The sequence below is a fragment of the Lemur catta genome, chromosome 9, assembly GCF_020740605.2.
Source record: "Lemur catta isolate mLemCat1 chromosome 9, mLemCat1.pri, whole genome shotgun sequence".
Lineage (NCBI taxonomy): Eukaryota > Metazoa > Chordata > Mammalia > Primates > Lemuridae > Lemur > Lemur catta.
In genome coordinates, this window is record NC_059136.1 from 41,306,264 (window position 1) to 41,320,798 (window position 14,535).

The following is a 14,535-nucleotide window of genomic DNA, read 5'->3' on the forward strand; positions in this document are numbered from 1 at the left end:
TCCCAAAGTATGAAAAATTAGAGCAAAAGGACGCCCCCAAAAAGGAGCAATAGCTCTCTAGTAATGGATACCAACCATAATGACAATACTGAAATAAAAGATAAAGAAGTCCAAATAAGGATTGTAAGGAAGGTCAATGAAATCCAAGAGAATATGGACAACCAACTCAATGAAACCAGAAAAACAATTCAGGAACTGAATGGAAAATTAATTAAAGAGATCAGCATACTTAAAAAAAGAACAAAGAGAATTGCTGGAAATGAAAAATTCATTTAAGGAATGTAGAACACAGTAGGAAGTTTTAAGAATACACTAGACTGGGCAGAAGAAAGAATCTCAGAGCTTAAATATAATTCTTTCAAATTAACTCAGTAAGTTAAAAATAAAGAAGAGAGAATTAAGAGGAAAGAACAAAGTCAACAAAACGTATGGGATTATATAAAGTGGCCAAATATAAGAATCATAGACATGCTGAGGGTGAAGAAAAAAATGCACAGGGCTGGAAGATGGATTTGAGGGAATAATTGAGGAAAACTTCTCTGCTCTCGCTAGAGATTTAGACATTCAGGAAGAAGAAGCTCAATGAACACCTGGGGGATTCACTGCAAAGAGGCGGTTACCAAGACACAAAGACATCAGACTGGCCAAAGACAACATGAAGGAGGAAATCCTGTAAGCTGTAAGGTGAAAACATCAAGTTACTTACAAAGGAAAATCCATCAGGCTAACTGCAGACTTCTCAACTGAGCTCTTACAAGCCAGAAGGGATTGGGGCCCTATGTTTAATGTTCTTAAATAAAACATTTGCCAGCTTAGAATTTTGTACCCTGCAAAATTTCATATATGAAATTGTTTCATATTTGAAGGAGAAATAAAGACATTTCCAGACAAATAAACACTGAGGGAAGTTGCCAAGACCAGACTTGCCCTGCAGGAAATACTCAGAACTGCATTATACATAGATCAACACAGTAGACACCCACCAGTGTAAAACGACACAAAAGCTAAAGCTCAGAGCTTATATAAAACAATAGCACAAGAGGTAAAACAAAGCAATAAGGTACTGCTCAGCAGGATGAACAGAACAGAATCCGTATATCAATTCTGTCAATCAATGTGAATGGTCTGAATGCCCCACTCCAGAGAAATACGATGGCTGAATGAATAAAAAAAATAAAACCCAAGTATCTCCTATCTCCAGGAAATATATCTAACCCACAAGGACTCATACAGACTCAAGGTGAAGGGATGGAAAAAAATATTCCATGAAAATGAAAACCAAAACAAAGCAGGTGTAGCCATTCTCAGATCAGATAAAATTGTCTTTAAATCAACAACAGTAAAGAAAGAAAAAGATGGTCACTATAAAATGGTAAAAGGAGCAATTCAACAAGAATGCATAACAATCCTAGCTATTTATACACCTAACACAGGAGCACCCAGATTCATAAAGCAAACCCTACTAGATCTAAGCAAATAGATAAACAGCAACATCATAATTCCTGAGGACTTTAAGACTCCACTGACAGAACTGGATAGATCATCCTAGCAGAAAATAAAGAAATACTGGACTTAAACAGAACTCTAGAACAAATGGGCCTAACAAACACATACAGACATTTACCCCAGAACTACTGAATATACATTCTTATCAACACACAGAACATTTTCCAAGATAGATCATATCTTAGGTCACAAATATGTCTCAACAAATTCAAAAAAATAGAAATCATACCATGTATCTTCTCAGATCACAGTGCAATAAAACTAGAAACCAATTCCAGGAGAAACACTCAATTCTACAAAAAGTCATGGAAATTAAATAACCTGCTGCTGAATGATTATTGGGTAAATAATGAAATTAATATGGAAATCAAAAGATTCCTCAAGCTGAATGATAAAAAGGACACAAGCTATCAAAATCTATGAGATTCAGCAAAAGTAGTCCTAAAGGAAAAATTCATAGCCTTCAATGCCTACATCAAAAAGAGAGCAAGATCAGCATTAGCAATCTAAGGACATGTCTCAAGGAACTAGAAAAGGAAGAGCAAATTAGCAGAAGAAAAGAAATAACTACGGTTAGAGCAGAACTAAATGAAATGGAAAATAAAACACACACACAAAAAAACAATACAAAGGATCAATGAAACAAAAAGTTGGTTCTTTGAAAAGATAAACAAAATTGATAGATCTCTGCTAGATTAACCAGGAATAGAAAAGACACAAATAAGCTCAATCTGAAATGAAAAAGGAGATATTGCAAGTGATACAACAGAAATACAAAATATCATCTGTGAATACTATGGAAATTTCTATACACATAAACTCAAAAACTTACAGGAAATGGAACATTTCTTGGAAATTCACAACCTCCCAATACTCAATCAGGAAGAAATAGAACTCCTGAACAGACCAATAATGAGCAAAGAGATTGAAGCAGTAATAAAAAGTCTTCCAACAAAAAGAAGCCCTGGACCAGAAGGATTCACAGTTGAATTTTACCAGACCTACAAAGAAGAGCTAGTATCCCTACTACAGAAATTATTTGATAACGTGGAAATGGAGGGAATCCTCCCCAACTCATTCTACAAAGCCAGCATCACCTTTATACCAAAGCCAAGAAAGGACACAACAGGAAAAGAAAACTATGGATCAATATCCCTTATGAATATAGATGCAAAAATCCTCAATAAAATACTAGTAAACTGAATGCAATAGCACATCACAAAAAAAAAAAAAAATCCATCATGACCAAAGTGGGCTTCATCCCAGGGATGCAAGGATGGTTCAACATACATAAATCAATAAATGTGATTTATCACATAAACGGAAGCAAAAACAAAACGACATGATCCTCTCAATTGATGCAGAAAAAGCATTTGAAAAAATATAGCACCCTTTCATGATAAAAACACTCAACAAATTAGGCATAGAAGGAACATATCATCATGCTGAATGGGGAAAAGTTGAAATCATTCCCACTAAGAACTGGAATAAGACAAGTGTACCCATTGTCACCACTTCTATTCAACATAGTGCTGGAAGTCTTAGCTGGAGCAATCAGGCAAGAGAAAGAAATAAAAGGTATCCAAACTGGGAAAGAGGAGGTCAAACTATTGCTTTTTGCTGATGATATGAATTTGTATCTAGAAATCCCCAAAGATTCCACCAAGAGACACCTGGAATTGATAATAAATTCACCAAAATCTCAGGATATCAAACAGTGTACATAAATCAGTAGCATTTTTATATACTAATCATAGTCAAGCTGAGAGTCAAATCAAAGACTCAATACCATTCGCAATAGCTACAAAGAAAATAAAATACCTAGGAATATACTTAACCAAGGAGGTGAAAGATCTCTGCAAAGAGAACTACAGAACACTAAAGAAAGATATCACAGATGACACAAATAGAAAAACATATCGTGCTCAGGGATCAGCAGAATCAACATTGCCTAAGTGTCCATACTACCCAAAGTTATTTACAGATTCAGTGCAATTCCCATGAAAATACCAATGCCATATTTCACAGATCTAGAAAAAATAATTCTATGCTTCCTTTGGAACCATGAAAGAGCCTGAATAGCTATAGCCACATTAAGCAAAAAAGAAATCTGAAGGCATCAAATTACCAGACTTTCAAACTGCACTACAAGGCTATAGTAACCAAAACAGCATGGTACTAGCACAAAAATAGAGACATAAACCAATGCAACAGAACAGAGAACCCAGATATAAAGCCATTCACATATATCCAACTGATCTTTGACAAAGTAGACAACAATATGCACTGGGGAAAAGAAACCCTATTCAATAAGTGGTGCTGGGAGAATTGGATAGCCACGCACAGAAGAATGCAACAGGATCCATATCTCTCCCCACTAACAAAAATTAATTCAAGATGGATAAAAGACTTAAATGTAAGGCATGAAGCCATTAGCATTAGAGAAGAAAATATTGGAAAAACTCTTCTAGATATTGCTATAGGTAAAAAATTTATGAGGAAAACCCCAATGACAATCACAGCAACAACAAAAATAAATAAATGGGACTTGGTTAAATTAAAAGGTTTCTTCACAGCTAAGGAAATAATCAACAGAGCAAATACACAACCTACCAAATGGGAGAAAATATTCACAAGCTATACATCTAATATAAAGGGCTAGTAACCAAAATCTACAAAGAACTCAAGCAAATCAGCAAGAAAAAACAGCCCCATTAAAAAGTGGGCAAAAAACATAAACAGAAGCTTTTCAAAAGAAGATAGACTAATGGCCAATAAACATATGAAAAAATGCTCAATGTCACTAATCATCAGGGAACTGCAAATTAAAACCACAATGAGATATCACCCAGTTAAAATGGCTTTTATCAAAAAGCTCCAAAACAACAGATGCTGGCATGGATGCAGAGAAAAAGGAAAGCTTATACACTGTTGGTGGGACTGCAGGTTAGTGGAGTCATGGAAAAAACAGTATGGAGATTCCTCAAAGAAATAAAAGTAGACCTACCATTTGATCCAGCAATCCCACTACTGGGTATTTATCCATAGGAATAGTAGTCATTTTATCAAAAAGACACCTGCACTTGCATGTTTATTACAGCACAATTCACAATTGCAAAGATGTGGAATCAACCCAAGTGCCCATCAATTCATGACTGTATTAACAAAATGTGGTGTATGTATACCATAGAGTATTACTCACCCATGAAGAAGGATGAGTTAATGCCTTTGGCAATAATTTGGATGAAACTGGAGACTATTATCCTAAGTGAAGTATCTAAAGAATGGAAAAACAAGCACCAGTGTACTCACTGCTAAATTGGAACTAACTGATGAGCACACATGGTGCACAGAGGGGTGTAAAACTCAGTGAAAATCAGGCAGCAGGGAGGGGAGAAGAAGGGATGGGTGAAAACCTACCTAATGGGAACCATGAACACTATCTGGGTGATTGGCATACTTATAACCCTGACTCAGGCATTACAAAAGCAATCCATGTAATCATAGTCAAAAACATTTGTACCCCTGTGATATTTTGAAATAAAAAAATATATAGTATAAATGAAAAAAAAAGACTCCCCCTAAAGAGCAAATCTATGAGAAATTATATTTTGGAGGTGATCTTTGTCATCCATTTGCTTACTGATTCTATGTGTTATAGTCAGACATTTGTGCTAATTGCTATGTATTATTAATATATATAGATGTGAATAGGCAAGTCTCTGAGTTTTTATTTTTTATAACAGTAACGAGTACTTACTATCTGCTAAACACAATTCCAAGCCCTTTGCCTGTATTATCTCATTTAATTCTCATAACACTCTTGTGGCAATTGCTACTATTTATCCTTATTTTACAGATGGAGAAATGGAGGCATCAAAGAGGGTAAGGAAATTTTTCCAAGTTCACGCAGTTGGCAGGTGGGAAAGCTAGGATGTGAAATTATGTTACCTAGCTTGAGAGTCTAGAGTTTTAATTTCCACTGTAAAGTAGTCACCGAACTTTGAAGACCTTATGGTTTTACTAGAGAAGCCTATTGTGCAAACAAATAATTGCATTTGATTGTAGTTGTTTTTAATGTTTGTAAGCTGATCAGCACAGTGCCTAGCATGGAATACGCCATCCTCATGATGTGTATGGCCCTGATGCTGTTGTTATCGGTGGCGTTTGCTGAAAAGCATGTCTGGAGTTTAATAAGGGAGGCACACCTGGAGGTGTCAGGAGCACTTCAAAAAAGAGGTCTTACCTGAACTGAGACTTAAAGGATTTAGAGAGGAGTTTTCCAGAAAGGTTTCCATGCAGGGGAAATTGCATGTGCAAAGAACAGAGTTAGGAGAGAGTATGGCATGTTCAGAGGATTAAATGGTACTTCTCTATGGCTTGCGGGTGAACTATGGAGACAAAGTCATCCTATGTCAGGAAGTGGGCAGGGGCCAGATGGTGAGTGGCTCTGTGTGAACTGGGACAGACCGAAGTCCTCTAGTGCATAACACTTTCTGAACAATGTTCTGTATTGTGTGTTTGTTTAATGTCTCCATCCTACCCCCAACATGCACATGTGTACTGGAATGTAAGCACCTTAAGGGTAGGGAGACAGTCTGTCTTGTTCACTGTGATAACTCGAACACTCAGAGCCCTCCCTATGGCAAGAGCTCATTAAATGTTTTTTGAATTAATGAGTAACTAAACCAATCAGTGTGCTCTGGGTGGTTGTAGGACTACCTATGGGATAGGATACTTTCTGTGAGTCCACTGGTTTTCTCTGCGGTCAATTATCTTGGCTTGCTGAAGAATCAAGGCAGATCACATCAAATGACTGGACTGCTTAAAATAGGATAATTTTGAGATAGTATTTTTCTTGGAGGCTGAAGATTACTCAAAAAATTCATACCTAGTTTATTTTACTCTTGACTCCGCATGTTAAAACTGAGCACTGTCACCCAAAATGTCCTTATGACCTCTTGAGAACCTTTTCACCATCCTTTGAAGAGACTTTTGAAAGCCTCTTAAAATACTACCTTCAAGAACTCAGGTGGCAGAATGGAGGTTAAATAAGTATTGATAAGTGAATCAAAATAATGATTCTTTTAGACATTGCTGTCAAACCAAAGAACAAGTAATGTGACTACTTTGAACAGTACACATAGGCTTATTTTCATATTTGTCAAGTGCCTGTAAAGTTTGGTAAAAAGTCAGAAAACACATCTGCCTAAGATCTTTGTCTAGAATTTGGCACACTTTTGAACAGGACTATTTGTTGGTGATGATACAAATGGCAAGATGAGGTTAAGACATGGTCACCTTTTTTAATCTTGTCAGAAGAGGCAGCTTTGCAAGGAACCATAAAATGTTTGAAGGGTTGGGACTTTCTTTCCCTCCCTTGTCAGGTGAGGAAAATGAGATTTGGGAAAGCGAAGTGACTTGCCCTGGGCTGGAGAGCTAGTTAATGGCAGAGCTGGAACTGTAATCCAGGTCCCTGACTCCCATGGCCAATTCTCTTTCCACCGCATCATTTGGGCTCCTGAGATATTAGCTATAGTTTCTGAGAAACATATTACCTCTTTCATCATTTCTTGGTCTTTTTGGAAATATTAATGATCTCCCTCTGCATCATTCCTCTGTAAGATGACCTAGGAAAATGCCATTAAGGGCAAGTCTTATATTGCATTTTGTCAGCAAATCCCACTGTCACCACCCTGTCCCCAACATGAACATTTCAACAAAGGTCTGAATACCCAGGTTTCTTGCCTCCGGCTGATCCCTTTTTCCCCTTAATCACATTAGAAAATGCACATTTGTGCTCACATACCCTAAAGTAATGAAACATTTCTTTTTCTTCCTGTAATCTGGAAATTCCTTTTTTGTTGTTTTTGTCGTTACTACTTTTAAGAAAACTTGAACATATCATATGGACATTCTGGCTCCTTAGAAACCAGCTTGGTAGGAGAGTTGATTGGTTTTGCCTAAAGCATTTCCTCATTAGTAGCCTGTGTGTGCTTTTCCTCTCAAATGTCATCTGGCCAACCCAACAAAGATTTAATTGTGGCAACTTGGAGCCTTAGCAAACTTGGGCTTTCCTGAATGTTCTTTTGAAATCCTCACAACTGCCTGTCCTTCAGATAAAAAAAAACCACGAACATATTGAAAGTTAGTTGGTGGATTATTGGTTTGAAGACTACTTCTTACTGCTCCCCTCCCCGCTTTTTTGCAACTAAAGATTGGAATTTTAATTGCTCAACCACTGCTTTTAAAACATAATGCCCCAAAAGGGCATGGTTTATTAATTAGTTCTGGTTATTAGGCATCCTGAACCTGGGTTGGGCTAGTTTTTGATTGGTTTCAACAGCTCTTTGCCTGAAATGACTGTCTGTAAGCACAGAGAGGTGTAATTATGCAGACACTAGCGGTTCAGTTCTGCCAGGTTAAACCCTCTATTATGAATATGTATTATAGTGTCTTAAAAGGCATTTATTGAAATGCCATAGTTTAATAGTTCAGGCTTACAAAATCAAGCTCTCTTATGTTACAGGCAACAGCCTCTTAATTGGATGTTTTCTCCCAGCACATAGAAAACATTGGCTTGAAAACACACACACACACACACACACACACACACTTAATTTTTTTTTTTTTTGAAGTGTGAGATGCAGTATTGCTTTGTGGTTAAAAGTAAAGACTCTGGAGCAAGTCTACCTGGGTTTGTGTCATGCTTCTGGTATTTTTCAGCAGTGACTTTGGGCAAATGACTTACCCCTCTCTATAGCATCTTTAGCGAAATGGGGATGATTATAATGGCTGCATCATAGGATTGTTGTGAGGTTCATATGAGCTAGCATACAAAAAACACTTAGCAAAAGTATATGCAAAGTAGTCATTGTGTTTTTTATGATTGCTGTAACACATTTACTTATGTTTTGTGTTGTAAAATCTGGTTGTGTTAAGTCCTCAAATAATTATGGATGTCTCCCTCTGGCAAAAGTTGAGTTGTCCCCTAATGTTTATTCTCTTCTTCTTCCACAGTAATAGCTTCCTCTCCCCTCCAATTTTCAGCTGGGTGGGTATAGAGCTGTTCAGAGTAAGGCATAAATTTCTTTTCCATCTAGAAATGCCCATGTGAATAAGTTCTGGCCAATAGGTTGTAAGCAGAAATAGAAATTTCTGAACAGTGGCCTTAACGGAAGAAGGATGGTGTGTTTTTCACTTCTTCCCCCTTCATACTGATGGGAATTTGGTCTTGATGGCTGGAACCCAAGCAGCCATCCTAGATCATTAGGTGGTGTCCTGGGGATGCTGAGTAGTCAGGAAGCAGAGGCCTGAGTCCCTGACAACTTCAGGGAGCACACATGTCCCAACAGCCCTTTTCTTTCACTCTAGACTTGACAAATCTCTACATTATTTAATATACTGATTTCGGATACTTATTGCAGACAAATCTAGTCTTAGGCAACATTTTCCTCTCCTGAATTAGGCTTCCATGTGCTCACTATTTTGATTGCCCTGTGTAGAAATTTCAGGACAGTAAGTCACAAAGAACCATGAAAGGGTTTCACACACTCTTTATTTCCTACTGGAGCCACTGCTTTGCCACACCCAAATGTGATTGCCTGCTCTTACTCTCTGCCTGGAAGTACTTAGCCCCGGGCCTCAATTGCTGCATGGGGAGGGTGAGCGAGTGGCAGTGGAATTGTGCATATAGTTGATGGCCAAATTTTGTAGAAATGACTTGGAGTCTCTTCCAGCAAAAGGGGACATTCCGACAATTTTATCATTGTCTCTGGACCAGAAATCATGGGCCACTGAAGAAATCCAATGACAATTTTCATTTGCTTTCTTTGTTATACACAAGAACAAGTTTCTCTGTTTTCTATACATATCAGAAAGAAGCAGGACTCCTGGACAAAGGGTTTTAAAGCAGGGATGTGTTGATGTTACTTATTCTTCCTCAGGACTGATATGGAAAAAAGTTCCAAAACTTCAGCATATTTCCTGAGGAACAGTGATGATAATCGTCTAGCCTCCTTTATGTCCTTGAAATTGAAAACTTGTATTCTGGTGGTACCAGAGATCTCAGGATTTAAGGATTTTGGTGAGACTTCCTCCCAACACTAGTGAAAAGCAGAGGTGATATCTAAAGCCTTCAGGAGAAACATAGGTTCTAAGCCCTTTACTCACCCAAAGTATAAAGAAGGATGATACCTTATTCCTATTTGTCTTGATTGTGAAGTTCACAGGTGGTGTTCAGCAAAACCAACTCAGGTTTCTTGAACATGTGGGTTGGTGTCTTTGCACTGGGAAAATTCTTAGGCTCTGCCACATTCTCTCTACCCTACTCTTCTGGAGCTCCAGTTAAACATGTTTAGACTTTCTTGCTTTATCTTTCACATCTCCATATTTCCCATCTTTTTATAGCTTTGTGCTATATTCTATATAATTTCTTCTTATCTATAATTCACTAATTCTTTCTTCAGACATATCTGTCTATTGAAATTTTAATTCTGGTATTATTATTATTATTACTAAATATTTTGTTTGGTTCTTTGGCCAATCTTTTAGGTCAGTTTTTTTTTTTTTTTAAATAATCTCTGGCTTTCATTTGTTTCTTTCTCAATCTTTCATTTGTTTCTGTAAACATACTGTAGCTTTATAATATATGTGAGAGCGTTACTGCTATTAGTTATTTGTGCTGGTTCTTGCTCATGGTGCCCTGTTTCCTTGCATGTGACATTTTCTTTGATTTCATGCCTGCTTATTGCCCTTCAGAATGATTGTACAGATTCTTTGAGGCCTAGGATGAAGTTGCCTTCTTCCAGAAAGGATTTGCATTTGATTTTTTGAGGCCCCTAGAGAGTTGTCAAGCTTGAGACCTCCTTAAACCAGTTTTAAAACTTAACACAGGCACTCATATCATCTACTTACTTCCCTTCCTCCTTTTCTAGGCTTAAACTTCTATTAATTAGGGTCCATTTCTTATCATCTCTCATGCACAGCACAGGTCTCAGCACATGAAAATTAGCTGATAGATTTTTTTTTTTTTTTTTTTTTTGAGACAGAGTCTCGCTCTGTTACCTGGACTAGAGTGAGTTCCGTGGTGTCAGCCTAGCTCACAGCAACCTCAAACTCCTGGGCTCAAGCAATCCTTCTGCCTCAGCCTCCCGAGTAGCTGGGACTACAGGCATGTGCCACCATGCCCGGCTAATTTTTTCTATATATACATTTTTAGTTGTCCATATAATTTCTTTCTATTTTTAGTAGAGACAAGGTCTCACTCTTGCTCAGGCTGGTCTTGAACTCCTGACCTCGAGCGATCCACCCACCTCGGCCTCCCAGAGTGCTAAGATTACAGGCGTGAGCCACCGCGCCCGGCCTTGCTGATAGATTTTTGATGAATAAATGAAACTTTAAATTAGCACACCTACCTTGTTATTTTCTTTGTCTTTATTTTTCAATTGGTCAGTTGACAGGATTATTACATATTGAATATTATTCCCCATAGGGTATACTTTCTTCAAGGCATTGCTAGGTCTTCTCTCTGTTGTAAATTTCCCTGGTGCTATGGCATGTAGGAAGTAGTTTCTTGGTAAATATTTGCTTCCAGGCTAAGACTTGCTACACTCCCTATGCTTCTACCCTTGAGTGGATCAAACCACACATGTCTGGAATTCCTTGCACTTTATATGGATATTTAGAGTGTTGCTTGGGTTATCTCTCTGGCAGTAACCACCTATGGCCCTGGAATTGGTAGATCTACTTCTAATATTTTGTTTGCTTCCTTAAGTACATCTGATCTAACTTTCCAAGAGTTCTCTCAAAGCTGACCTTTGATTCTGCCACCCTTTTGCTCATAGACCATGACTATCACTACTGCCTATAGGATAAAGCCTAAACCTAATAGCTTGTCATTTTGCATCCTTCTTCAAAGTGGTGTAGCCAGAACTCATGAGCGAATATGATTTCTGGGAAATCAAACTAGTTCCACCGCTTACTAGCCATGTGACTCCATAATGTCTGAACATCATTGTTCTGATGTGAACAATAATATTAAACTGCAAGGGATCACCTATATAAAGCTGCTAGTGTTCACTAGAATTAGAATAGTCCTCCAAGACATTTCCTCCTAGCAGGCTCTGAAAGGGATAGTGATTTATTTTTGTATTGCTTGTGGACACATGGACACACAATAAATGAATGATACCTTACCCATTTCTTCTCTAGACCTTAGTTTCCTTATATATAAAGTGGAAAATGAGGTTGTAATTTTGAAGCTTAAGCATGGAAAGATATGTAAATAATCTGGTGCAATACTTGGCACATCATTAAGTGTATGATAAGTGTTCTTTCTCTATCCCCCTTCCAAACTGAGATGCAACTTACCTTTCCTATGGAATTGCAATAAAAGTTATAAATGAGAGCATGTTATATAAAAGAAGGTTTCTTATTCTTATCTCAACTTTTTAAAGTCCTAACAACTCTTTAAGGCCAGTTCAAATGCCATCTACTCCATGAAGCCTCCCTGGATTCTCACTCTTACAACGCACATCCCCTACTCTAGCCAGAAAGGTAATAATGCAATCAAAGGAAAATCTTCAATTCATCTCAGCTGATGCTTGAATCTCCTATATTTCAATATGTATAATTCTACAATATACAAAGATAAGCAGTATTCTAGCTTCTACTAAAATAGTTTTAGAGATGAAAAAATTCAATATCTTCAAAAGAGGTGTATTTATTCCAGATTTAGACAACTTAAATATGTCCCCCTAAGTTTTCTGCATTTGTTCTTAGGTTTGTCTATGTTTGTCTTTAAATAGATTGCCCAGAAATAGTAATATTCCTTAAAATACACAGTCCATAAATAATCTTTCTCCTTCTGTAACTTCAACCTGTGCTAAGAGGCTTGAGGCAACCCATGAAGCTGTTTCCTCCTAATTACACTTATATTCACTTACAATGCTAGAATCTGCCTTTAAAATATGTGTTGGTGCTAAATGACTGCTCCTCTGTCTTGTATTAATATGGCTATTTTTTATATCTATGATTTAGTCCCCAATATATTTCCATATCACATGCATCTGGGTATATTTGATCTGCTTATTAAATTGTTGTGAACCTGACCTGTCTTTCATGTCCCTAGATCCATTTTTTTTTCCGTTGGTTCTTCCAAGACTACTTTATTCCTGTTATAAAATTTAGCTAATTCTGCTTTGTGCCATAATTATGTCGTATCTTAGCTGGATCCCCTAGAAGAAGAGTTTCTGTCTGGGGAGTTGGGCACCAACTCTGTAGCCTCCCAGGCTTGCTGGCTTCCACTGGGCCAAGAGCAGTTCTGCAGAGCAGGGGGCAGCTTTGATTTGTTCTCAGGCAACACACAGCAGCTAGGATACAGTACAAAGGATCTAATGGGACACCAACAGGTCCACTATAGTCATGCAGGATTTTGTGACTCTTGAGTATGAAAGCTACATGTTGTTTGTCTCTGTAGTCTCCATTTCCTGGCTCCATGTCCTGCACATTGAAGGCACTAGTTTGTGGAATCGACTCATCAAAGATCTGGAGGACATGCCCCCAGTTTGCTCTCATTCCAATCTACTGCCATTTGTAATAACAGATACCTCTGAGGGACTTAGCCAAATCCCCCCAGGCAGCAGGGAACCAGAATATGTGGATGATAGAAGAATACTGAAGTCCCAAGAATCTCATTGCCCTGTCAACTCAAAAGCTAAGGACCAAATGAAATTCAAATAGGCAAAAAAAACTTCTTAATACTAAGGCAAACATCAAAGAGCAGAACTTCAGTCTACTTTACTTGGCTCTTAAGTTATTTTTGTTCTTTTCTTAATTTTTTATAACAGTAATACATGCATATGGTTAAACATGAAAATGCTTTAAAAGGGTAATAAATGAATAGGAAAGGCCTATTTCTTCATCGTGGCTTTTATTTCCATTCCTCAGAGCTAACTACTGTTAACATTTTCTTGTATCTTTATCCAGAAATAATTCTAGATATACAAGCACATATATTTATTATTTTATACACAAAGATATTACAGTATGTAATATATACTGCTGTCTCCTTTGTCCCCCCACAAATAAGAGATCTTACAGATCTTTCCACATCAACACTTCTATCTATATCTGATTTTTTAAAAATGACAATATAGATGTCTTACAGTTTATTTAACCTGTTCTTTGTTTAGTGGACATTTAGATTGTTTCTAGTGTTCAGCTCTTAACAAGTATATATTAATAAGAAATATTACTATAGCTTATATTTCCTGTGCTAATCACTTCATATTGATTTCCCCATTTGCTGTTACAAATTCTTGCCACTACAAAATGTGTTCTTTTTTTAATTGTAAAAAGATATAATTTTATTTCAAGGAAAATCTTACAAAATAATTTATAAATTACTTGAATTTGTACCATAAAAGGGGCCACCATATTTCCTAAAAGTCAAAGAGGATCATCAATAAGAAGACAGAGACTGACAAGGAGACTAGATTGTAAAAGCAGAGAAATTCATATGCCTTCAGGCAAACATGATGAAAGATTCTGTGAAGAGAAAGGAGAAAACCAAACTGGCTTCAGTGCTAGAAATAAAATGCCAATTAAATACTGAAAAAATAGAATTTTATCTGATCTCTGTATTGTCATTTCTTTGATTACTAATGAGATGGAAGAACCTTTTATTTGTTGAACATTCTATTTCCCTCTCCTGTGAATTTCTCAGTATACCAGATCTATTTTTTCTTCAGTTTGTCTATTTTTTATTTTTATATACATGATTATGTTTTATGACTATCTCTTCTGAATCTATAGATTGGCTTTTTATTTTCTTATATTATTTTCCCTGACAGAAATTGTTTTAAGTTAGATTATTGCACAATCTTTGTAGTTTGTGCTATTTGTGCCTTTTTAAACATTTTGTGATGGGCACGCTTATAGCTGTGACTCAAGTATTTGTACCTTTTTAAGAGAGCTTTTCTACCCTGAAATCACAAAGGCCTCTACATACAAAATGTGTTATTATAT

The 14,535-nt window shown here is 36.9% G+C and overlaps 1 protein-coding gene across 1 annotated transcript in view; it reads left to right on the forward strand.

Moving 5' to 3' along the window:
* SNTB1 (syntrophin beta 1) overlaps positions 1-14,535 on the forward strand; it is a 240,935-nt gene that overhangs the window by 93,493 nt on the left and 132,907 nt on the right. The gene's annotated exons all lie outside the window — the stretch shown is intronic.